Source organism: Carassius gibelio, chromosome A22, assembly GCF_023724105.1.
Source record: "Carassius gibelio isolate Cgi1373 ecotype wild population from Czech Republic chromosome A22, carGib1.2-hapl.c, whole genome shotgun sequence".
NCBI lineage: Eukaryota > Metazoa > Chordata > Actinopteri > Cypriniformes > Cyprinidae > Carassius > Carassius gibelio.
The window spans coordinates 3,833,583-3,852,232 of NC_068392.1; the positions used below are offsets into that span (position 1 = coordinate 3,833,583).

An 18,650-nucleotide genomic window follows, 5' to 3' on the forward strand; every position below is an offset into this window, starting at 1 on the left:
GTCTAAATTTTAGGGAACGTTGTGCATGGTTGCGAGAACATCCCCTCCTACATTCCTTGTTGCAGCAACACCCATATCTGTCAGATATGCAGTATAACTTCAAATGTGTAATTTTAAAATGTAGAAAAATCTATTCAACATTTATTAGTAAACCTTTTTAATATTATTGTAATTTTTGTAATATTTGAATGCAGGGATCATTAACTGACATCAGTCTCCCGTGATCAAGTGAAAGTGTCGTTTGAAACTAACTTCAAATCTCAGAGGAACTTCAAGTAAATACTGTAAGTTTAGTGTGTAGTTCAGTGTAGACATTGAATGTGTTTACTGAAAAGAAAAGAAAAACGAATAAAACTATTGACATATTACATTTTTTTTAAATGAAATTTTTTTTTTTTTTACTCAAAACAGCATGTGTTAAATTTATTTATATTCTGTTATTAAAAGCAACGTATACAAACATGCAGACATGAAAAAAGTGCAAAAGTGACAATGAAGTTCATAAAATATGGAAGTATTTTCCCCATTCAGTTTCATCTTAAAGATTTCTAATTAGTTCTTTTGAACCAAACTCTCCAATTCTGAGCAGAATTACGATCACATTGAAGCAAAACAATGCATATTAGTAATTTTTCACTTTTCACATTATAATGTGCAAATACAGTACATTGATGATGTGCATGACAAGTCAAGTACAATAAGAGTAGTGCAGATCTTCTTCACATGGAACCGGTCCATTAATAGATTTCATAAATTAAATAATGACTGTCCTGAGAACTCATGTAATTTTGTTTTAAAGGTTTGATACACTTTAGATCTGTGTAAACTCAAGCTTACTGATGGATTGAGTGTGAAATTCCTGCTTATTGTCACAAAGTATTTGTTCTATGAATTTATCGAGATAACTGAATGGTAAAAGTAGGTTATTGTTGAACTGAATAAATGTATAGAGAAAGTTTAACAATGAATGAGCGCCACCTAGCGGTTCCTCAGAAGCCTTCATCTGATCTGATGAGAGCATCTCTATCTTCAGGAAACAGATGACCACACATCTCTTCCACAAGCTCTTCACTAATCCAGAACCAGAAACCAAGGCACTTGTTATAATACGCATGCTAAATGATAAATGTGAATATTATTCCAGGTTAAAGCTGAACAACAAAAGCTGAAGTGTGCTGCTGATTTGCTGAATCCTTTTGCAGATACATGATCCTGTCGGGTCTGGTGATGCTTTCCTGTTTGTAATGAAACAATAAGAGAGAGAGAGAGAGAGAGGAGAGAGAGAGAGAGAGAGAGAGAGAGAGAGAGTGTGTGTGTGTGTGTGTGAGAGAGAGAGAGAGAGAGAGAGAGAGGGAGAGAGAGAGAGAGAGGGAGGGAGGGAGAGAGGGAGAGAGAGAGAGAGGGAGAGAGGGAGGGAGGGAGGGAGGGAGGGAGAGAGAGAGAGAGAGGGAGGGAGAGAGAGAGAGAGAGAGGGAGGGAGGGAGGGAGGGAGGGAGAGAGAGAGAGAGAGGGAGGGAGAGAGAGAGAGAGAGAGAGAACAGCTTTCAGTAACTCAAGAAGATCTGTTAAGTCTGAAATATTTACTTTGCATCTAGATGATTTTGATATAAACTTCATTTATTCAGTGTAAAGATTAGCGGATTAATAAAAATGTAAAAAAAAAAAAATTTATCAGAAGAGCAGAAATGCTGTTATATTTTCTGATGTAATGCTGATTTGTTATTAAATGTCATGAATGAATTTACATCACTCACACACACACACACACACACACACACACACACACACACACACACACATTCAATCAAGCACAGCTGAGAATCTCATAATACTAATAAACTGCATTAATTTTACCTCATCCTTGGACTTTTGACAGATGCCCAAGTTTATTTTTCACCTGGTCTCCTTTTAAACATAATCACACACAAACAATTAAACCCTAACTTTGCATAATAAAGACAATATTTTCCTCTCACTATAATAGCTGTTTGTATTATCCCCCTAGAGGACAAGAAAATGATTAATGTGGTAGGGAAGGATACTGTGAGTCTGTGGAAGTTGTAGGACAATAAAATGTTCATCCAATCATATCACTTGGTCTGAGTGTTACTATAGGCTCTCCTAAACATGATTCGTCATCACTGCGTTACTTTACTGTATTGCAGAGCGAGTAAGAAAGGAAGGCATTATTATTGTTATATTATGAACTTTATACTGTAATGTTTTTTCACTGGTGAATCTGACAGTGCTGCAACCATTCCTCAATGGCGTCTCTAATAGTTTCACTGATCAGCCTCTGCTCTGTCTGTGTGTGTTCATGTGTTTTGGAGGAGGCGTGGCTTTGGAGACTGATTTGCAGAGAGGATGGGATCTTATACTTTTAAAGCTAGCTCGCTACTGAATTCACCTATTCTACCTTTTTTAAGAAGCTTCTTGAAGGAAGAGGGACAAACGCTGGGTTTCAACATATGAATTTTTCTAATGTAGAGGGAGTGCATGAGCATGGGACTTGCTGATGCCTTCCGTTACAAAGATGCATGCAGGCTCTCTCTCGATGGGTGAAACTAGTGAAGTAATGGATACTGTATTATGGTAGATACTCTAAATATAAAATATAATATAATATAATATAATAATACAAACATATATATATATATATATTTATTATTAACAATTATATATTATCTTAATATATATTACAGAGTCATCTTTCATTATTAAAAATTCAATAAAGCCATAAAGACAACAACTGTCAGTTTAAAAATGATGTGTTCTGATATTCTCACCAGAGACAGTAACTCTGAAGCTCCTCGTGATGCTGAATCTGCGGCTGTTGATCTGTAGTTCATAAAGTCCAGAGTCTGTGGTTCTGGTGTTTGTGATGGTCAGAGATCCAGTCTGATGATCCAGCTTCAGTCTGTCTCTGAATCTCTCATCACACTGATCATCTCTACGGATCTTACTCTGATCTCCAGTGATTTCAGCGATGAGAATGTCATTAAAATACCACGTCATCACATTATTTGGGTGTTTAGTTTCACCAGGGTCTAAAGTGACAGATTCTCCCTCCTTCACTTCTTCTCGTTCATCAGCAGAAACACCTGAAACACAAACCAACAGCTGCTGGAGGAACCTTCTTGGGGCAAAAGATAACTGAAAATAATTATGCATATTAATTTCCTAAAAAAAAGGATGCAGGTCAAGAGAAAAACAGCTCTGAATGGCACTGGTATAATAAACACAATGATGTGATTTATACATAAACAACCTGCTTTTAAACATAATAACTTACCAATGACAATACTGAAGATTGTTTCACTGTCGCTGCTACTGCGTAGTATCAGTAGTTTATATTCTCCAGAGTCTGTGTTTGTGATGTTTGTGATGGTCAGAGATCCAGTCTGATGATCCAGCTTCAGTCTGTCTCTGAATCTCTCATCACTATCTTCACACTGAACATCTGTACAGATATGACGGAGATCTCCACTGATTTGAGCGATTCGAATGCCATTAAAATACCAATGAATCTTTTCTTGTTGGTTTATTTTAACATCAGTGTGTAGAGTGACTGAATCTCCCTCCATCGCTGACACAGAGACACTGTCTGGACCAGACACAACTAAAAAAAAATTAACAGATAATTATCAATGCTTTTGGGAAAGTGGGACAAAAAAAATACATAAATACAACCGGAAAGTGCTGTGAAAATGATTTTCTACAGATCGAACAGCATGAAAGCATCATCAATTTACACATTTACTCATCAGACAAACATACATGTTATAATTAACATATAATTAACATAAAGGTTATTTGGTGCTTATTGCACACCATGATATATATCATACAACACACATCTTGACTCACATCTTGCATATATTTGCATTCAAACAACAAGAAGTGATCAATGCATAGTCTGCATACATACACTTCTGAACAAAGAAATATTGAATTTAACACATTAAAAAAACAATATTCAAATTATATATTTTTTTTATTTCAGATTGCAAAACACTATATATATATATATATATATATATATATATATATATATATATATATATATATATATATATATATATATATATATATAATTGCATGACCTGGGTTGGAGACCAGCTAAAACAAAAGTTTGGGTCTTTATCTTGGTCTCAAGTCTTAAAAACATCTAAATGGTCTACATCTGAAACTAATTATTTCAGTCACTACTTGCTGTGTGATTTATACCATTCCCCTTCTGCCTTGTGTCTGCATTTACAGTTAAATAAACACTGTCTCACTCATCCTGTAAGTGCATACATTTGATATAATATAAATGTATTGCATGCATTATTTGCATAACTCAATCCCAAACAACAGTAACAGATATACAAATCAAGACAAAGACACTCAAGTTTGGTTAAACTGATCTGCATTTACAACAACCTGACATTAATTTAGTATTAAAATATTAATACTATCCATAATATAATCAATTTTCGCTTAAAGAAAATAACAAACTAAATTAAAACAACTTACGGCAGTATATGCATGACACAGAGTTTTTCATTTATTTATTTATTTTTTGAAGTAGTTTTGGCATTGTGAAAACCTCAAAAATATTAATTATAGAAAGCGCTTCTCCCAGGAGACAACTGTAAAATCACCTATAGTGCCATCTGCTGTTTTGGAAGAGGAAGTTGCTCAACTGCATTTGTGAGAAAATCTGCCTGGACACGTTTGTAAATAAATCAAGCCAAGATATCACGTAAAAGGCAGAGTCTGTCACAGTCAACAGTATGCACTAAATTTGGTAGGCTATTTGTTTAATGGTAACATGCAATTCATAGGATTGTTTGTATTTGTCAAATAAAATGTATGCTCATATATTTGTAAAGAAAAATAAAATAAAATAAAAAAGCAAACACATAAAATATGGCCCAGGCCTGGTCCTCTCTCGTCCTTCACTATAGTCGCTCCAGTTTTATATCCTTCCATCTCCTACGTGGGACTCGATACTAGCGGCGGGGCTCAGGTGTAGCTCATCTCCAATCACTACACCTGGCCTCACTCCTCGTTCCCACGCCTCTTGGCCCCGCCCCACTCGCCACAATGTTTATTTGTTACACTTTGTTCACGTTTGTGTAGCTGCACAAACCAATGGCGCTTCAGCCCACCAAAGAGGGTGGGGCTGACCACTATATAAGTTGGTCCGTAGCGCCATTCATCAGATTTTTCTTCTTTAGCAATGAGGATCATCTCTTCACTGACTCTTCTGCAAGAAGAAGCCTTAGATGAAGCTCCAGCTACTTTTCAAAAAAGTAAAGTGTTTTCCTTTGACAAGCAGATCAAGTTTGTTTTGAAAAATACTGGATTTGATTGTTTAATTTTGGCACATTAGTCACTTAACTGTAGATTTTATTATTAACAGTGAATGTAAAACATTCATACCATGTGGAACCAAAATCAAATAAAAATATAACAAACCTTTTTTGAACTGTTTAAAATTGCACGTATTGGCGAAAAGGTTGCTTCTGAAATGGGTGTGGCTAATATAACATTTTAGTTTTGTCTATGCTTATAGGGACTTTTGCTATATTGACTGGTTTATTAGATTTTATTATTTATTATTAGATATTATTATTCTATTTTATTAATAGATTTGCATTACTAAAAGAGACTAAAATAAAATATTAATTGAATAAAAATGCTCATACTTTTAGTTGGCTGAAACTTGACTACAGTAAAAAGAGTATGGGCGTGACTAAAACTAATAGAAACTAAAATGACAGCTTCACACAAAGACTAGACAAAAATTTTAATTAAAACAAGCTGCCAAAAAAAGCACTACTTGTGAAAAAAAATAGTATATATATTAACAAAAGGTGTATTTTTCTAAAAACTCCAATTCCAATTCTAATATATATATATATATAAAAAAAGGAAGGCACATGTACGCATAATTCTGAAATTATAGTAAAACAACAAGCTTTTATGTCACGCCATCTTTGCATCCAGCCAGAACATTAAAGAATGCAACACAATTGTCCATCTCCTGGAAGTCCTGTATAATTCAACCAATCTGATGATTACTTTGAAACTGTTGAAGTTTTGTGTGCTACAGTATAAACATGTTTGTGATGGCCATTATTTATTATAATTATTTTTTGTCTATTAAGTTATTTATTTATTTATTTTATTTGAAGTGTTTCAATATGTACTTAAAATGTGTAAATGTGAGAAATGAAGGACTTGTTGTTGTATTTAATAATGTTGAACGTTAAATAAATAAAAAAAAAGTGTTCCATAATGAATCAGAAGTTTAGACAGCGGTCCATGGGCGTCGTGTCCGAGGCTCAGACTACAAGTTATATAACAAATAGTTTTTTTTTCACACTGTTATGGGAAGTTTTTATAATGGTTAAAATTATATATTATTAATTTACAGCTATAGCTATGTCATACTTTGCTTAGTAGTAAAATGTAAGAGTCAATTTTCATACATTTTTATACATATAAATGTCCTGATGATAGAAAAGGCACCCATTTGGTTTATTTCCTTTATCTTAAATGTATTCTTTTATTTCATTATTATTATTATTATTATTATTATTATTATTATTATATGAACTTGGAACAAAAAGATATGAAAAAGTTTGTTATTTGTCTTGTTCTTTGTTCATTCAAGTAAAATAAATGAAAATATGTTAAATATTACTTTACATATTATATTACTTTAATATTTACTGCTTTTTTGGACTGTATTTATGGTTCTTGGAGTGGCAGTTTCTGCATCTTGGTCTTCACCTGCTTTGAGCAGGGAACTCCAAACTACTTTTATTTATTTATTTATTTGTACAGTTGACCTGAGGAGGGGGGAACAAACAAACAAACAAACAAACAAACAAATAAATAAATAACATAAAAAAGGGTCCTACCGTGCCAAAGAAATGCTGAAACTGCAAACACCATGAACATCTTTGTCTTCATCTTTCCTCTCAAACGTGCTTCGGATCTTTGAATGAATGGAGCAGCATTGCTGCACTCCAGAGAGGTGAACTGGAGGTGTGTGTCGTTGTCATAGACCACGTGATCCTTCACGTGTGAAATAAGCGCATTCAACACGCTTTTTCGAGATGCATCATCGCTGCGCAGAATGATCGGCATTTGACATCAAAGTACCGCGAGAGCACTTGGAGAGCAGGCGATTCTTTATGCTTTTGAATCGCTCTCGCGGGACTTTGATGTCAAACGCCGATCGGTCTGCGCAGCTCCGCTTCCAGTCCAACACACCTACTGACAGCTACGAGATCAAAGGCGGATATCGCGCGATAATGTCCTTTGTTGCTAATAAATTGGATGTTATTAACATTTCAGCTTAATGTTTGAGGATAAGCCTGTGGATAACCTCTGCTCAAAAATATATTTCTGTATTTTGTATGCTCTAATGTTAGTGTTATCTGCAGTGTTGGGCAAGTTACTTTTAAAAAGTAATTAGTTACAGTTACTAGTTACTTCTTCCAAAAAGTAACTAAATTAGTAACTCAGTTACAAATTTTTAAAGTAACTAGTTACTTAAGAAAGTAACTATTGCGTTACTTTCAAGTAAAATTACATTTTAAATGCTCAAACGTGACCCCACCTCTACCCCTCTTTAAAGGAACTTAAAATACATGTGCATGTTCAATTATTTATGATAAATCTGAATATTATAATGAAATGGACACTTAATACAATACATTATTAACAGAAACATGAAACATTGTACACACATCTAAAAAAAAAGTTGCTGTGGGACAAAGTGAGACTAGCCTCCAATCAAATGGCATGTATGTAGATATTATGTTTATATAGTGGATCAATGCAAATAACACGATAGATTTTTGGGAACTTTTGATATTTCCTTTTATTGTTTCTTTAATTTCTTGAAGGAAAAAGTAATGTATATACTTCTATTTAGAGAAGGCTACTTTTGGATTATTTGGGCTCGTCGCCATACCTGTCTCTCGTTGACTGACTGGCTTGTGTTGTTCGTTGTGTGTCCTGTCCTGTCCGATGATGGGTCGTTCGCGAATGAGCGTTAGTGATGATGGATCGACTCGTTCGCGAATGAGCTTTTGATGAGTCGTTCGCGATTCGCGAATGAGCCGACTCTAAGAGCCGGCTTTTTTAGTTGAACTTCGGGAGCTGGCTCGCATATCTGAAGAGCCAACTCTATTTTTTCAAATTTATTTAGCCTATAGAAATTAAATAATTATGTAATAAAAATTGAAATATTATAGTCAAAGTCATTTAAAGAGCCGTTTGTGAGCCAAAGAGCCGGCTCTTTTCAGTGAGCTGAGTCAAAAGAGCCGAATTCCCATCACTACTATGCGTGCTTTCGAAAACCCGCCCAACTCTACCTCTGATTGGCTTACAATGAAATTTTACTCTACCTCAGCCAATCGTCAGCATTTATGCGCTTGTCTCGTGCTCTGCCCACTAACCAAGGAAGTACAGTAAAAAAAAGTATTTGCCTCTCGCTCAGAGATCTAGTTGGTCTGATGAAAAAAAAAAAAACAGCTTCATCATCAGTTATAGTAACGCGCCGCATTTTTTGGCAGTAAAGGTAACGGCGTTATTAAGATGAGAAGAGTAATCAATTAGATTACTCGTTACTGGAAAAAGTAATGCCGTTAGTAACGCCGTTATTTATAACGCCGTTATTCCCATCACTGGTTATCTGTATGCACTAAGGTTCCAAAATCGGAGGTAACTTTCATGGTAACCAAGTAACCATAGTAACCCGCTCTCTGAAGATGACGTGCTCCTGAGCAGCGTCTGTTCCAGAGTTAGAGAACTTCAGCGCCATCAGAGCATGGTCTAGTGACGAGTCTTCAGTGCGCGAGACAGACAGCGCACGACGTACGTTATCAGTACAATAGTTAAACACACACACACATAAATATATATATTAACCATAATAGATATAATACAGTTATATATAGTGCATATAATATATATATATATACTGCATATATAAAACTATATTATATCTATTATGGTTAATATATTAGATATCAGTTATCTGGACATATTATAAAACACTAAATTATGACAAGGTAATGTTTAATTTACTATATATATTCATTACATTTTATGTTTTCATCTCACACATGGATCAGCATTTTCTATAATGTAGCCTATTTCTTTAATTAAAAATACATATGTGATATGACAAAAGGTATAATTAGCATCAAACAAACAATATAATTATTATTCTCAAGGATCTGATTTGAACGAACTTACTCCCGGAAGCGTTTTAGGAACCAAATACCTCTAGTAAGCAAGGTTTGTGGTTTATCAACTGAGAGTTCAGGGTTTAAGAGATGGTAAATTAACCGCACTTTCTGGAATACACCCCATAATCATAATAGAGTTGAGATATGACGTCACTCTGTAGGCGGTTCTCCTGTTGGTTCCTTCAAGTCATAGGCTTTTGGATTATCGCGAAAAATAAGATATGTTTTCAGCCATAGTTCATGAAATTTACAAGTTTTATCCATCTAGATAATCTTCACAAAATAATACAACTTTGGTGAATTTTGAAGCCTAAATAAAGCACCAGAACTTAAAAGCTAAATTTAGGAACTACAGCACCACAGTCGCGCGCCTTTAATTTTATTTAATCCGTACCTATATGAATTTTAATCCACAAGTAAACTGGAATAAATACAAAACTAGAGCCAAACTAAAATTGAAAAGATACATTAATAATAAATAGTATAGTTATCAGTGTTTGGAATAATGCCGTTTAAAAGAACAGCGTTAGGTAAGGACGTTATTTTTTCAGTAACGAGGTAATCTAACTAATTACTTTTCCCGTCGTTATAACGCTATTAACATTACTGGACAGTAAATGCGTTGCGTTACTATGCATTGATTTAATAAACTATGTAACGTTAATCCGAACGCACCCCTGTCTCACACAGCGAGCGAGGAGGTGGGTTAATAACGAGATAGGCAATTATGATTGGCTAAGGCAGAGTCATGTGTTTCATGGTTGCCAATCAGAGACAGTGTTTTTACACAGATGCCAGCACACGCGCCAGCGGCGCCAAACACACACGCGACGCAACAGCTAAACAGAGATTCGCAGCAGCAGCAGAAATGGCAAGTCAGGAGCAATCCGATGAAAAGTTGGCATTTTCAAGGTGGAGATATAAGCACTACTTCAAATCCATTGTGGTCAAAGGCAAGAACGTGCATGTAATGTGTACATGTAATGTGTGACACATGCATCTACCAAGCTAGTGGTCAAAAACACTTTTCTTATAAAGATAATACTTGACGTACAGGATAAAAATAATGGTGAAATAAATATCAAAAGTTATGTACGAACACCTGTCTGTTCTACTCATTTCAACTGACTTGTGAAAACTGTTAAATAAACAGTAACGCAAATAGTTACTTTCCCTGGTAACGAGTTACTTTTATTATAGAGTAATTCAGTTACTAACTTTTTACTTTTTTGAACAAGTAGTGAGTAACTATAACTAATTACTTTTTTAAAGTAACGTTCCCAACAGTGATAGTTATATTATATACTGAGCTAGGGTTGATTGACCTGTAGGGGGCAATCTATTGCTGTTTTTACTTGGCTTAAATACAGCAAAGAAGAAAAAGATGTTAGGGAGAGATTTAATCCACCTGTGATCCTGTGACATGTGTATTGTTTGCTGCTGGTTCCTCCTGAGTAAATTTACTCATCTTGACCTGATCTGTCTCTTTCAAGTTATTACATTTTTGGCGACGAGAATGAAAGCAAGGAAAAGGAAGTTTTGAAAAGGTGAAAAAGCTGAATCTCTACAAGTGGGAGCTTTCGAAAAGAAGATGGCCAACATGGTAGGAACAGTCATACCATTTGATTTTCAATCGCAGTCTTGGTGAAATCTTGCAACATTTCTTCAAGGCAAATGAGATTACAGAAGCAGCTAAGCTATACTGTTGAGCACTGCAGGAAGTCAAACATACAGTCTACTGAGGAATTTCTTGAGTCCAGTAAAACCAGGAACAAAGACTTTTGGAGAATTAGTGGAGCCCAGTGAGATTGTACAACGGTTTAAATTCAATTCAAGATCAAGAGAAGAGGGGGAAAGTGTTCTTAAGTATGTGGCAGTATTAAGGAAATTGGCTCATGACTGTAATTATGGAGAGAAAATGACAGAGATGCTGTGGAATAGACTGGTATGTGGATGACCGTATTCAACTGCTGGCAGAATCAGAGTTAACATTTGACAAGGCGTTGAAAATAGCTCAAGCATTGGAAACAGCCAATAAAGATGTAAAGGATTTGCAAGCTCAATGTTTAGAAACATCTGTTTCAATGAGAGTGCATAAAACGTCAGTAAAACAAGATAATCAAGGTAGAGCATGTTACAGATGTGGGAATTTGCAACATTTAGCCAATGAGTGTAGATTTATTTCAGAGAAATGTCACAAATGTGGGAAACAAGGACATATAATGAAAGTATGTAGATCAAAAAGTTCCATCAGAGAAACAACCTTTCAAGGGGGAGAAAGATGCAAGCAAGTTGCGGCCAGAGGCGGACATAGATCACATTACAGTGCACAGTTTGAATGAGACAGAGATTCCTAAGGTGGCTCCTCTGACTATCGCATTGGCTGTAAATGATTCAACATACCTTTTGAAGTGGATACAGGCTGTGGTGTGACTGTAATGAATGGGTAAAATTTTTCCAAATTGTGGGAAGAACATAAAAATCCAGAGTTAAAGACCTGTTCTTTGAAGTTAAAAACTTATACTGGCCAAGCCTTACCAGTGTTGGGTTGCACAAGTGGTTGTGACACAAGGGAACAATGAAGGAGTTGCCAGTAGTGGTAGTGCCTGGAACAGGACCTAATTTATTGGGCAGAGGGTGGATCAAGGAACTGGCATGAAATGGGAGGCCATACACAAGATTCAAGGGGTTGACAATTTAACCTTGCCTGACTTACTCAGTAAACATGCAGAATTATTCAAAGAGGAGTTGGGTGAATTGAAAGGTCCACCAGCAAAGATTTATGTGGACAAAGAAGCCATTCCCAGATTTTTCAAAGCCAGACCAGTTCCTTATGCAATGAAAGAGAAGGTGGAAGTTGAAATAGAACGCCTGTTAAGAAAAAACATCATAGAACCTGTTAAACATTCTGAATGGGCTGCACCTGTAGTGCCAGTTTTAAAGCCTGATAATACAGTACGACTGTGTGGTGATTACAAGCTAACAGTAAATCGAGTTTCAAAGTTGGAACAGTACCCCATTCCTCGATTAGATTATCTTTTTGCAACATTGTCAGGAGGGCAGAAGTTCAACAAATTGGATATGAGTCACGCTTACCATCAGATTGCATTAGATGCAGAGTCCAAGAAATATGTCACAGTGAATACCCATTAGGGGCTGTTTACTTCCCATGTGTTACCCTTTGGAGTTTCTTCTAGTCCTGCTATCTTCCAAAGGACCATTGAGGGAGTACTGCAAGGTCTTCCTTATGTGGCAGTTTTTCTGGATGATATCTTGGAGACTGGTCGCAATGATGGCTAGCTTGTCCAAATGCTGGTTAGGGTATTAGAAAGGTTGCAGGACTGCATTTGGAACGGAGTAAATGTACTTTCATGGAAAAAGAGGTAATGTTCTTGGGTCATAAAGTCGATGAGATTGGCCTAAAAGTGACTGCTATTCAAAGTGTTCCCTTGCCAAAGACTGTGACTGAGTTGAAGGCCTATTTGGGACTGTTAAACTACTATAACAAATTTTTGCCCAACTTGTCTACTGTTTTAGCCCCAGTGCACAAGATGCTGCAAAAGGAGGCGAAATGGCACTTGGGTGGAGAACAAGAAGCTGCCTTTGTTCAGTCTAAAAAAATGCTCCAATCAGTTAAAGTTCTGGTCCATTATGACCCCCAGAAAGATGTGATTTTATCATGTGATGCTTCTCCTTATGGCTTAGGTGCAGTTCTTTCTCATAAGATGCCAGATGGTAGTGAAAGACCCATTGGATTTATGTCACGGACATTGAATCAAGCTGAGCGGAATTATTCTATATTATATATAATCTGTCGTATCTGTCAAGAACATAGAAACGTTCCTGCTGTAGCTCCACTTCATCCTTGGATTTGGCCAGAAAAACCATGGCAAAGATTGCATGTGGATTATGCAGGACCCCTCATGGGGAAAATGTTCTTGATCTTGATTGATAAACATTCAAAATGGATAGATGGGTATCCTGTGAACTCTCCTGTGAGCTACATCTGCTGCAACCATTGAATGTTTGTGTACTAGCTTCAGTAACCATGGACCACCTGAACTAATTGTATCAGATAATGCTACTTGCTTTGTGAGTGCTGAATTCAAAGAGTTCCTAGAAAAAAAATGGAGTACGACATGTTACTTCTGCACCCTATCATGCTTCCAGTAATGGGTTAGTAGAACGGGCTGTACAAATTGTTAAAGGCATGTTAAAAATATGTGTTGAAGGAACAATGGCAACTAAATTGGCTTGAGTGTTATTTAGTTACAGGATTACTCCTCAGACTACCACAGGACTTTCTCCAGCTAAACTGTTGCATGGACGGAAATTGCGATGTTCTTTGGACTTTATACATCCCGATTTAACTGTGAAGATTCAGCAACAACAACAAAAGCAACAAGTCCATCATGACAAAAAGGCCCATGAATGTAGCTTGGGTGTTGGAGATCCAGTACTTGTTCGGAATTTTACTTATGGACCGAAATGGATTCGGGGGCATATTGAGACGGTGACTGGACCACTTTCTTATAAAGTGATGCTGGGTGACGGGAGAGTGGTCAGAAGACATTTGGATCAAATTCATGCTGGACAGAAATTGCTTATGAACCTTTCAGAGGAGGTTATGGACCATAAATCTCCTGATTTGGATTTTTCTGATAACTCCGCTCTTGTAGTGGCTAAAGAGAATGATGAAAAAGAAACTGAGGACATTTCTAGGGAGACTAACCCCCTTGAAGTAATTGGGGAGTCTGCTCAACCTGGTGAGATAACCACTGAATCACTGACACAATCCTTTAGCCCTGTTGTGAGACAGTCACAGAGAACCAGGAAAGTGCCTGGTCATTTAAAAGATTATGAGCTGAACTGAAAAAAATAAATAAAAAAGTGATAAAAAGAAAAGTTGAACAAATGTATATATATTTTTGATTTATATTGTAACATGATTGTTGTATTGGGATTTATGGAGAAATATTTTACACTTGGGGGGAAGGAGATGTTATATAATAAGCTACACGTCACCTGTGATCCTGAGACATGTATTGTTTGCTGCTGGTTCCTCCTAAGTAAATTTCCTCATCTTGACCTGATCTGTCTCTCTCAAGTTATTACAAGTTAAAAATTAAATTTATAAAATTCATAAGGTGCATTAAAAGTCAATAAATCCTTGACCATTATGAATATTTTAATTAGAAACGTGTCTCCACGAATTACTTGATAAAATTCTTTAGATTTTAGTGAATACATTTTAGTAAATAAAGTACCAAATTTCAGCTTTGTTAGGATGGGTAAGTTACACAAAATTTATTTTTTCCTTGCTTCTATTCGATTCCATTCAATTCAATTCAGTTTTATTTGTATAGCATAAAAATTAATTAAAGACGCAATCAAACAGACGATGAACACTATTCAAAGCAATTATTATGATGCAATCAAACTTATAGCAATATTTGTTAGTTCTGTTTGTTGATTCAGGGATAGCATCATTTGAGATCCTCTGAGGGGTTGGCATCATCTCTTCTCAGGAGTTTTGGATCCAGACAGCTTGTGTAAATCCTAATGATGGCAATCGCTTAGCAAAACAGAGAAACAAATAGAAACATAATTAGCATAGCTGCAGTTCCAACCAAGTAAAATTAATTTGTTTAAGCCAAGCTAAAGGATAATAATGTACATTTGATCAGATACAACTGCAGTCCAAGATTATGAGCATTATAATGCATTATTTGAATGCTTGGCCAAAGAGATGTGTTTATAATCTTAACAACTTGAAACAACAAAGCCCTCTGCATTGCAGGTGTAATTTCACACAGCTTCTACAGTCTGCTTACATCAGGGAGGAGACTGTGAAGTCTCCAGCCCAGGACCAGCAGATTGAAGGACAGCTTCATTTATCAGGCTGTCAGGAAGCTGAACTCACTCCCGAACTTGCCCCCGCCCCCTCTTCCCTCTTCTGCCCCAGGCACCACTGAACTATGACCCTCCCACTAACATAAGATGGCATGCACCAGTCACTTTGTGCAGCATTGGTCTGCTCACTACCTCATGCAGCATAGAACTGACGTCATACTACCACTAAAGTTAGTTTAAATAAAAGAACTGTTCTGTGTCACCTCACTGGTTTGCACTCTATCTGCCATGTGCCTTGCACTGCTTTATTTAACTTTATTTTTATTATTCTATTGCATGACCTTATTTGTATAGTTGTATTTTATATTTTAATGTTAGTGTTATCTGGTCTGAGAGTAATGCAATTTCAATTTTCTGTATGTATGTACTGTACAATTGAGAATACACAAGACATGGCTTGATTTAAGGATTAATTCACATAGGATGAGAACAGTTCAAGTATGCAGAAAAACATTTTTGGTGTTTCTCTGTAATATGATAATCACAGATAATTTGAATGAATTGTAGTTTTGTTTAAATTGAATCTCTGAAATGGCAAGTCAAAACAGAACAAAACATTGTCATTTCAAAATTAAGCAAATCAGGAAATCAGTCAACTGCATTAAACTGCACTTAATTGTAATTACACACACACACACACAGAGAGAGAGAGAGAGAGAGAGAGAGAGAGTGTACAAGCTGTGTTACAAGCTCTTGGCGCATAAAGAAGAGCTGTAAAGTTGCAAAGACTAAAGTCTCAAATCCAAAGAGACATTCGTTATCAAAGTTAAGACTCATCCACGACCCACTAAAGTGTCTCATTTAAACACATCCCGGATGTCTGTGTCACTATGTGGAAATATTTGCATAATGCCGCCCAAATGTTTACACAAAGAAAGAAGGCTTGTGTCAGCTTTTGTATTTTAGTATCTAAATATAATCAGGTTTAAAATCTTATTTACTGTAGGGAAAGCTGATCATGGAGAAAAAAGAATAACCAATTCCTTATACTCTTACATAAAATGACAGGTAACCAAATGGCTTGCAATTTAAACTATTCCATCAGCTTTTCCATCTCACCTTTCAGTCTTCCAGGTGGTCCACCTTTGGCACGAAACAGTGCCAGCAGCTTGGGAGGTTGAAGATCCAATTAGGATCTACTACACAGTGGTTATTCTTTGAAATTCTACATTCACCTCAAATATGCAATGAGAGAAAAATTCATTTCATATAATGTTTTGAGAAGGGGTTCTCAGATACATTGTGTTCCTTTTGGTCTCTAAACATGATTTGTAACTCACTTGAGAAGGTTGAAAGGTCATTGGCCATCGTTCCTTTATGTCTTGCACACCTGGACAATGATTATGGATCTTATGTCATCGATGTGCAAATGTTTTGTTCACCTTTTCTTTTATCATAATACATTGTTGTTCTTCTTAAATTTTGACACCAGCTCTCCTCAACTCCACCCACTTTTTGAAATTTTGACTGTTTATATTCAGCGTGACTTTCTGACATCTCATCTGGGTGTTTTTATGTCTTTCTGACATCAGGAGATTCGTTCAGCGATTTTCCATTTTATACTGCATGACTGTGGCCAAGCATAAATGCCTGAACAGCTCTCTCATGACTCCTTAGACATAAGTGTGCCTTAAGTACTTCATCAACAGAAATAATATGAATGGTGGATGGATATGCAGTGTACATGTAAATGGACTGAGCCAGCTTTCCAGTATGTCCGACCCAACATTTGTGATAGTTGGCACTCTCCCATCTCTCTACTGTGAATTTCACTGGGCTCATTTATGTGCTCTTTCAGTCTAGTGTGGTAATGATGTATTCTTTTGGCCGTGGTTCACTTTCTGGGCTGTTATTGGTGGCTGTGCTTGCAGAGGAGTCCTTTAGTAGGTGTTGAGGAGGTATAATCAAGGGATTGTTCCATGATATTGCAGCCAGAAAAAACTTTGTGGAAACCAACTTGAAAACAAAATACTATTGGTGAAACTGTCACACATGGCACGGTGGATTTGTGTTGAATTTCAGTCATGGACTGCTCCTCACTCTAGAAATGCTGTACATAGTCTTAGAGTTTGTACTTGAATAACTGGGGCCTAGGTCAGGAAGCAGACAGACTGGCTAAACCAACCGTCTACTAGATGCCTCATGTCACAGAAGTCAGTTGATTCTCAGCACATAGAGACACTTTCACCTAGAAATCACACTATAGAGACTGTGTCTGTTCCCTGAACTAGAAAATACAAAAATGTGCATACAAATTTAAGAGTAACAATTTAATTGATGTTCAACAAATAAAAAAAACAGATGCAATATGGATAAACAAATTATACATTTTGGTTTATTGATTATCAGGTCTCTTTTTACATAGAAACCAATGTTAATGATAAATCCCCTGTTATGTTTGTACTGGCTACTGTATACAGGCCACCAGGGCACCATACAGACTTTATTAAAGAGTTTGCTGATATTACATCCAAGTTGGTGCTGGCTGCAGATAAAGTTTTAGTTGTTGGTGATTTTAATATCCATGTTGATAATGAAAAAGATTCATTGGGATCAGCATTTATAGACATTCTTAACTCTATTGGTGTTAGACAACATGTCTCAGGACCTACTCATTGTCGAAACCATAGCCTAGATTTAATACTATCACATAAAATTGATATTGATGGTTTTGAAATTATGCAGCCAAGCAATATCTCAGATCATTATTTAGTTTTGTGCAAACTTCATGTAGCCAAAACTGTAAATTCTAGGGGATGCCGGTCAAACTGTAACGCGTAGATGAGCCTGGTTGTTCAGATGAGCCAGCTGGACTGCCTGGGGAGCTCTAGCCAGGCTCCCAGAAACCGATCCAGCAGGGTCAAGGGAACTACAGGCATACCCACAGTGGTGCAGCGAGACGGAACAGACAACCCCAGCATGGAAGGCATACCATCCCTTAGCGGGGTTAGAGTGCGAGTACTCGTCTGATTCCGAGCGGCAAAGAGGGGCAACTGGCAGAACAAAAAGAAAATGAGAAGAAAGGATTCTCCCCTGGCCCTCCCCGGAGGAAGGAGTGGTCCTTCTACCATCCCCTGACGAGCTGACATCCCAAACTCTGGGTCGCCCATCTCGGGAATGCCACTTGGCCTGACGCTTGGCAGGCTTAGGGGCAGAGATGGGCTGCGCCACCAAGGCAGCTGCCGTGGCTGAGCAGCACTGGAGGAGGCCGCAGGGGGCGCCCTCGGTGACGAGGAGGCTGAGGAGGCTGTGCCGGCGGCAGTGTGGAGGCAGCAGCGGGCTGCTGGGGCAGGATTTGCTTGATGGCTTCAGACTGCTTCTGGGCGGCAGAGAACTGCTGGGCAAAATTCTCCATCGCATCACTGAAGAGGCTTGCCTGGGAGGCCAGGGAGCCAGACTCCCTCATGTCTACCAGGTTTAGCCAAAGTGGACATCACCTGAACCAAGGAGTGTTCAGTAACCTTCGTTGTTGATGAA

At 37.1% G+C, this 18,650-nt stretch overlaps 1 protein-coding gene and 1 long non-coding RNA gene across 2 annotated transcripts in view; both read right to left on the reverse strand.

Moving 5' to 3' along the window:
- Positions 1 to 18,650, reverse strand: part of LOC127942859 (uncharacterized) — a 226,010-nt gene that overhangs the window by 15,732 nt on the left and 191,628 nt on the right. The gene's annotated exons all lie outside the window — the stretch shown is intronic.
- On the reverse strand, positions 603 to 1,969 carry LOC127942913 (uncharacterized). Its single transcript, XR_008149483.1, has 2 exons — positions 1,855 to 1,969; positions 603 to 1,235 (listed from the first exon to the last, which is right to left on the reverse strand). It is a non-coding gene; the product is annotated as an uncharacterized LOC127942913 (long non-coding RNA).